This window comes from Hemiscyllium ocellatum, chromosome 1 (genome assembly GCF_020745735.1).
Source record: "Hemiscyllium ocellatum isolate sHemOce1 chromosome 1, sHemOce1.pat.X.cur, whole genome shotgun sequence".
Taxonomy (NCBI): Eukaryota; Metazoa; Chordata; class Chondrichthyes; order Orectolobiformes; family Hemiscylliidae; genus Hemiscyllium; species Hemiscyllium ocellatum.
This window is the reverse complement of record NC_083401.1, coordinates 136,366,670-136,375,222: the sequence shown is the minus strand read 5'-3', so window position 1 is coordinate 136,375,222 and position 8,553 is coordinate 136,366,670. Positions and strand designations below refer to the sequence as shown.

At 39.8% G+C, this 8,553-nt stretch overlaps 1 protein-coding gene across 1 annotated transcript in view; it reads left to right on the top strand.

Moving 5' to 3' along the window:
* Positions 1 to 640: 640 nt before the first annotated feature.
* The window catches only part of LOC132820235 (interleukin-8-like), a 33,621-nt gene continuing 25,708 nt past the window's right edge, over positions 641 to 8,553 (top strand). Inside the window, exon 1 of the mRNA XM_060832238.1 lies at positions 641 to 776. The gene's annotated coding sequence lies outside the window, so the exon portion shown is untranslated. The remainder of the gene's footprint in view (positions 777 to 8,553) is intronic.

The following is an 8,553-nucleotide window of genomic DNA, read 5'->3' as shown; positions in this document are numbered from 1 at the left end:
TGTCAGCTGTTGAAACGGCAGCAGGGCTTTCAGAGCAGTTTTTTGGAAGTGGATTGGGCTGAAACTTCCTCAGATGGAAGCTCTTAATGAAAAGAGTTTTCTTTTGAACTTTACAGAGCATCAGCCAGACAAAGATAAAACTCAAGATAGAGCTGTGTAATTGGAGTGATACTGAGTTAACACATCGCAGCCAAGATATGCGGTCTACTGATTACCTTCCAAATTTGTCCTACTTGAATTAATGATCCGGGTTTCCTCCGGGTGCTCCGGTTTCCTCCCACAGTCCAAAGATGTGCGGGTCAGGTGAATTGGCCATGCTAAATTGCCCGTAGTGTTAGGTAAGGGGTAAATGTAGGGGTATGGGTGGGTTGCGGGTCGGTGTGGACTTGTTGGGCCGAAGGGCCTGTTTCCACACTGTAAGTAATCTAACCTAATCTTTTCCACCACAAAATCAGCATTTCATCTGACAGACAAAGCTATTACTAATTCTGGATGTCAAAGCTCAAAAGTGTACAAATGTAAATTTCTCCTTGATGTTCGTGAAAAGATTGCTGAATCTAAATGAGATTGAATATGTTTTCTTTTTCTAATATTTACTGCCTGCTCTCAGTCAATTTCTCGGAAGGCATGGCTGGGAGATGTAGTCGGAAGCTGTTCCATCAACTCTGCAACCTTCTTTAGCACTTCTGAAATATTCCACCAGACATTACATCAAGCTGCTGCTGTTTTGGACAGGAAAATGCAAATATTAATTTTCAACAGCCAACGCATCTTTGGTAAGTAACACTTTAGGTTCCAGGAACGCAATTGTATTTTTTTCAATTTTCAAAATGGCTAAGACAGCAGAATGGAGAGGTTAGAATGTAAAAGGATAGGTACTAGTTCCACTTTTGTCACCTATTTAGTCAACTAGAAGGTTTCTCAAACTACAAACAAAACAAAAGGGAAAATATCTTAGTTCTCTTATCATCACTTCCAGCCACCCTTCAGGTACTGCCGCCATTTTTCTGACCCATTATCCTCAAGCTGTCTTGAGATTGCTGATTGAGCACCAGCAGATTTACTGCTAGTGCCTAAAACAAAACAAGTATGAGGCTGTTCCACACGATCCTGTCAGATTAGCTGGTGGCCAAGGTATATGGCCTTAGGGAGTTGCAAAGGCTTCCCCAATCAGCCGAGTGTGTTCACCCTGTTAAAACACAGATCCTTCCTCAGTCACTTTGGCTGCACTGCACTTTATAATCAGATAACATAAATGACAATGGTCCTGTAATACATACTGTGGGGGTGGTTCAGTATCTTCCAATCTATGCTTGTAGAAAGTAGAAATACAGTAGGTGGAGAGAAACATTTGGTGTGAATACAGTCAATATTTGTACGATAAAATCAATGACAGTCATTTCAATCCTGCTGGGTCACGTATTTAAGTAATGAATGACACATCAACATGTTATCACATTCTGTAAATCGCCTAAGAGTGAAGCATTTTGAAATGTCAAACTTCTAAAACAATAATTTATATTGAATAGTTATTCTGAATTGGCATCAAAAAAGTCTCCAATCCCAGGCTGTGCAGCTAGCCAACGCAGGAAAGCTACTTCAACTCTGTTGGAGCGTGTACCTTGACCCTCAATGTCAGAAATATTGTATTCACGGGAATTTCAATTTTAGTCGCCACCCATCTTTTCAATCATTTTGACGTTGAAATTTCTTTTTCATTCTGAGTGCCTGCTAGTAGCAAGGCTGGTATTTGTTGGCTATCCCTATTTCTCTTGAGAAGGTGGTGTTAATTATACTTAGTTCACCCAGGTTTTAAATTCAGTATCAACTAAGTTCCAGCACCTGATTCAGTACAATATTAATAATTTGAATTTGCACAGCTCCTTTAGAATAGTAAAAATCGCCCCATGTTGTTTCACAAGCGGTTGCAGGTACATACCAGCTATATTAGGATATGCGAACAAGGGATTAGTGAAAGAGATAGTTTTTAACAAGCATCTTACAGAAGGGAGAAAGATGGAAGCTCCTAGCCACTGGAAAACACTTTTGCAAACAGTAGAGCAATAGAAATCAGGGATGAACAAGAGGTTTGAATTGGACAAGCATGGATATGTTGGTGAGTTGATGGACTGTAGAATGTTATAGGCAAAAATAATAAAGGGCTCCTTCCCACAACATCGATTTTCCTGCTCCTCGGATGCTGCCTGTCCTCTTCCAGGACCATTCTGATCTTGACTGTAGGATGTTGTAGAAATGCCCACTATAGATATGTACATGAGCATGTGAGCGTATGAGCATCACTGTTAAAGCCTCCGCCTTTGACACTCAATGATATTACTATCATAAAATCCATCACTACCAGCTTGGGGTTACTATTGACCACAAACTGAACTGGCCGTATTGAATCTGTAGTTACAAAAACTTGACCTGACTCCCTAAAGCCTGTCCAAGATCCATAATGCAAAAGTCAGGAGAATGATGGCATACTCTCCACTTGCCTGAATGAGTGTGCAATTCTCACAACTCGCAAAATGCTTACACCATCCAGGACTAATCAGCGCACTTGTTGGCACTTTCATCCCCAAAATTCACTCTCTCTAACACCCACACAGAGTGGCAACAGTGTGCACCATCTACAACATGAACTACAAAAATTCACCAAAGCTCTTTAGATTGTACCTTCCAAACCATGACCACTATCACCAAGAAGGACAAGGGGAGTAGATACTTATGAACACTACCATCTGCACATCCCCTCCAAGCCACTTGGCATTCTGACTTGGAAATATATCGCTGCGCCTTCAGTGTCACTGGGTCAATGTTCCTGGAACTCCCTCCCTAACAGCATTGTAGGTGTACCTACACCAAACAGACTGCAGCAGTTCAAGAAAGCAACTCACCACCACCTTTTCATAGACAACCAGGGATGAACAACAAAAGTTGACCAAATTAGTAAAGTCCACAAAAGCCAATACATTTTTGAAATGTATTGCTAAAACAGTCAGCAGGAGCTCAATGGCAGTAGATGCATGCTCAGCAATGAAGCAATGTGTTCTGGAAAAGATATAACTGCAGAAAAAGTGGTTAACAAAGAGGATGTGTGGCTTCCAAGGTTCAGCTTGTTAAAGTTGGGTAAGGTCGCAATTTATTTTGGGATCAATTATGAAATTCCTCAGTCTGCCCCAAAATATTTTCTGGTGCCAAATGCAAAGAAAACCATTGTTGCAACAATCTGACATCCCTCGCTTTATAGAATATCTAACTGATATTGTTAATTTAATATCAATTAGGGTAGATGTTTACGTTATAGCTTCCTGTTCATGAGACAATAGTACAAGACTACTCAAATTCATTATGAATATTTAGCAGAGAAACTATAATTTCATCATGCAGGGCTGAATATCATAGTCCCAAAATCGTAGGCAGTACGCTTATCAAATGTGAACAGCCAGAGAATGATTCTGCAAGTGTCTTCATTTCTTTGACATATAACGTGTACTTTAACTGCTTCACAGTTACAAATGTAAACAAGAGAACATTTTCAATCTGGTATTTTTTTCCTTATCTTGCTGATTAAGCATCCTATACATATAGAAAAGGGAACTTCTAACGGTGTTACAACATTTGATGATGACAAACTACATAGCTAATCAAAATAAAATTGAATAGTCACTTACCAGAGCTGGAAAAAACTTATTGTCATGGAGCAAATGAATAGAGAAATGTGATTGTGGATAAATAGAAAAAAACCCACACGACAAAAGAAGATATGAATAATGGTGTCTCCAAAAGAGGCCAAAGGAAAAGGGTTTAATCTGATAATGATTGAAAGTATTTAATTATCGAAATAATAAAGAACAATGGGTAGATTTAGATGGAAAAAATAATTTTTAAAGCAAACTTTGAAGCAAAAAGACTCAAATTGTTTGGTGGCTACTTTTTGTATTACATAATAAACATAAAATTAAACAACAGAAACAGAAATTGCTAGAAAAGTTCAGCAGGTCTGGCAGCACCTGTGAAGAGAAATCAGAGTTAACGTTTCATGTCTGGTGATACTTCCTCAGTTCTGAGGAAGGGTCACCGGACCCAAAACGTTATCTCAGATTTCTCTTTATAGATGCTGCCAGACCTCCTGAGCTTTTCTAGCAATTTTTGTTTTTGTTTCTGATTTACAGCATCCACAGTTCTTTCAGTTCTTATAAAATATAAGCATCTCAATTGCTTTCAGGCAGAGAGATAAAGAAGGTGGCACAATAGCCTAGAAATTCCAGAGCTAGTATTTTTCCATTTGTAAACTTAAGTGGTTTAGATGATAAAGAAATTGAATCTCCAGTTCCAACTTACCATCATCAGTCATTTTTCATCTCCGCAAGTGTAAAGGCAGATAGCAAGGGCTGAAGTTTTGCTACAAGCCCTACTCTCTGACAATGAGACTGTATCTATCTCTCAGCATGTAACATGTTAGCATTACACAGGTGATGCAGATGAGGTGGCCAATCTGTTGCCAGCATATATGTCCACAGCACAATTAAGGATGCTGTGCAGCACTGAGAGACCATTCCCATCAAAGTTGCTGCTGATGTAGGTAGGAACAAATTGGCACTTCAAGCTGGATACACAATCTGAGCACGCATTATCATTTTTCAGTTGGTCACAGCTGCTTGATGCTAAATATCGAGAAGGGACTCCCTGAATGCATTGAGCTGGTACAACTGATCATACCTCCAGGAATTATGGGCCGTCGAGTCAGTTTGGGTGAGGGTCAAGTTGATGTTGGAATGCTAGCCTCCAAAGTTTGCTACCTGGAGCCTGCTACAGTTGGCCTTAGAATATTGGCCTTGATGTACCTTCGCAGAAAAACAAAACTTTCTGTTTTCAGACCCTGCAATGAAGTCTTCAAATCAAACCTCATTCTAGTTGGTGCGCCTTTGTTACATCTTTTCTGGCCTCAGTTATGACCTGCTGCTCCTGTTCATAGAACAATTCAGTCTTCATAGCCACTTAGAGGGGTTGTTTAGAAGAGTGGTTGTGGATGACAGGGGATTGAAATGTCTTCCATTTTTGTATCCAGGCCAACATGTATTTGCTTTAATAAGTTACATAGAAATATATAAATAGGTGCAGGAGTAGGCTATTTGATCCCTTGAGCCTGCTCCCGATTCAATCTGTTCTGAGTTGATTTATTGTCACATGAGATACAGTAAAAGGTATGGTTTTGTGTGCCTTACAGGCAGATCACACCATAAATTACATTGTCCTTTAGGCCGACGTTCTACCTTTCTAAAATGAACAGATCAAACCAACTTAATATAAACAGCTATTAAGTGACATTAGGGTGAAAGTCAAAATATCAAACTAAACATGTCAATTTTAAATGACTTAATGCTCCCCAGGGCCCATGGTACATACATATTGATCTCTCCCTCTTCAAGGGCATGTGGGGAGAGGCTGGATAAATTGACAGAGAGATTACACCAAGGATGAAAGTAACCAGCCACAGGAAAACATGCTTGAACTTTCTGAAAAGTGAGGAAGAACTTGCCACTGGTGTTGATGGTTTATTGAAGGAAGACATCCCACTGGATCCTGCTGTTTGAAGAGAGTAGACAATGTCAATGATAGCCCTGGTGTCTTAGCTGAGGATGATCAGCATATTGTTGAAGGCCTGAACACTGCAAGAAGATTAGATAAAGACTCTGAAGTGATGGAAAGGGCACATTTTGTTGGCCAAAGTTTGAGGAAAATAATTAGATAATTTTATTTAAAAAGCATTAGAGGAATATAGAATCGAGTTTCACTGTAGAAAATGCCAGAGGACAAGCAATTGAAACCGAATGGCAGGGATTGAAGAAAGTATAAATAGATTGCAGCATGTAAAGATTTGAGAATATCCTGTGATCTGTAGAGCGTAGAATTACAAATGTCAGAATGGTCAACTACTTCACAGCAGGAAAAATCCATTTTGCAAAAACTAGAACCTCAACTTTGCTAACCTACTGGAATCCAAATGACTATATTATACAGTGACCAAATAAATGAAAATCTGGACCTGCAACTGAACAGCTGTGCCATTAACACCATAGGAAATTTATCTTGAAAATTCTTGCCATTAATTTACATAATCTTAGTGGGTGTGATACCAGGGAAGTATATCTGACCTTTAATCTGTTATATTCATTATGATTGCAATAAAAATGCATTTTCAATCATCACTGTTGTACCGGAAATGTGTAGATTATTTATGTTCCAGTGTGCCAGCTTTTTAGAAGAGCTATCTAATTACTTCCACTCTCAGAATCGTTCTTCATAGCCTTGCAATTGTTTTCACCTTCAAATGCTTATCCAAGTCATTTTTTAATCGTTACTATTACATCTACTTCCATATGCCACGCAAACAGATTCTCCTTCTTTGTTCTCTCAAAACAATTCTTGATTTTGAACCACAATGTCAAATCCTCCCTTTTCCTTCTCTTCTCTAAAATGAACCAGCTCCATTTCTCGAGTTTCTCCAAGTAAATGAAAATTTCCATTTCAGGTAACATCCTGGGAATTCATGTGTGATAGCTTTACTAGAATCTTTCAAGGATACAACTGGAAAGTAAGCGAGTGCAGCAGGCAGTGAAGGAGGCAAGTGGTATGTTGGCTTTCCTACCTGGAGAATTCAACTACGAAAACAAAATGTCTTGCTGCAACTGCACAGAGCATTGGTAAAACAACACCTAGAACATTGTGTGCAGTTTCAGTCTCCATTATCTAAGGAAGGCTGATCTTACAATGGATGGAGTGTAACAAATGTTTACCAGACTGATTTCTGGGAAGGCTGCACTGACATATGAAGAGAGTGGTTTGGGTTAGGACTATATTCACTGGAGTTTAGAAGAATGAGTGGAGGTCTAATTGAAACATTAAAAATTCTAACAGGACTCAACAGAGGACATGCAAGAAGGATGCTCCCAATGATCGGGGAATCCAGAACCAGGGTTCACAGAATAAGGATATGGGGTAAGCCATTTAGGACTAAGATGAGGAGAAATTTCTTTACCCAGAGATTGGTAAGCTCGAGGAATTCTCTGCCATGGAAAGCAATTGAGGTCAAAACATTGAAAATGATCAAAAAGAAGTTAGAAATAGTTCTGCGGGCTAAAGGGATCAAAGGGTATAGAGAGAAAGTAGGGACAGGATACTGGGTTGGATGATGTAATGCTCATATTGAATGGTGGGCCAAATTGCCTACTCCTACTCTTATTTTCTATGTTTCTATCCTGGTTAGTGTTCCCAACATCCTATTCACAGCTTTGACATCTTTCCTAAAACTCAGAATTGATTATAATATCCCAGTTTGGGGTTAAGCATTGATTTATAAAGGTTTAGCATAATTTATTTGCTTATATACTCCACGGATCAGCTGTTTGTCCAATCACAGCTCCATCGCAGAGATTGTAACTTGCCCTGTATATGTGTTGCAGAGGCAGGTTCATGATGCCTCGTACAGTTCAATTGTTTTGTGTTTGATTATGAAAGTCTGGTAACTGACCTGTGCTCACTGTGATCAATTAGTTAAGGCTTTGTGTGGATACAGAACGTAAAGAAACAGACTGACAGCAGCTGCCAGAAGCACATTTAGAAAGGCCAGGTGTAGACATTTTGTAAATGCAGAGATATTTTAAAATTCTTGTATATAAATCTGTTGCACAGTTAGAAACTAGTGTCATTTATATATTGTTCTGACATCCAAAATTACAACAAACCAATAACGAGATAACACTGACTCTGAAGGTTCTGAAGAATCAGAAATGGACCAAGAAATGAAGGGGAACAAATCATTTTACAGCCCTGCATATAAAGGCTAGGGGCTGATTCCACTGCTGGGAGTTAAGATTGAGAAGGAGACAGCTGGCCCAGAATTGTGAAGTCATCTCTGAAACTTTCTCAGACTCTATATGGATGGAGACAACAGGTTTTCAACTGAGGAAACATTGATCCAGCCTGAGACTTCCGTATGAAAGTTGTCCTTTTCTTGTTGGCTTCTTCCATTCCTCATGCCCTGCCACATGCAGCATTGAGCCACTGCTGGCACTGAGATCTGCACTCTGCAGCAGTTAAACCCCCGGCCCCCTCCACCATCCCCCACCACGGCATCACTCTCTCATCAAATTCTAGCACGGACACCCAAAACAAAAATTCAACTCAGTGTCTCTCTTTCTCACAGTTAGATGAAGAGATAAGTATTCTCATTATTCAGTACGATGAAACATAATTTATACTTGGGCATTGAAAGCTTGTCATAGGGATGTACAGCATGGAAACAGACCCTTCAGTCCAACCCATCCATGCTGACCAGATAGCCCAACCCAATCTAGTCCCACATGCCAGCACCCAGCCCATATTCCTTCAAACCCTTCCTATTCATATAGCCATCCAAATGCCTTGTCAATGTTGCAATCATACCAGCCTCCACCACTTCCTCTGGCAGCTCATTCCATACACATACCATCCTCTGTGTGAAAACATTGCCCCTTAGGCCTCTTTTATATCTTTTCCCTCTCACCC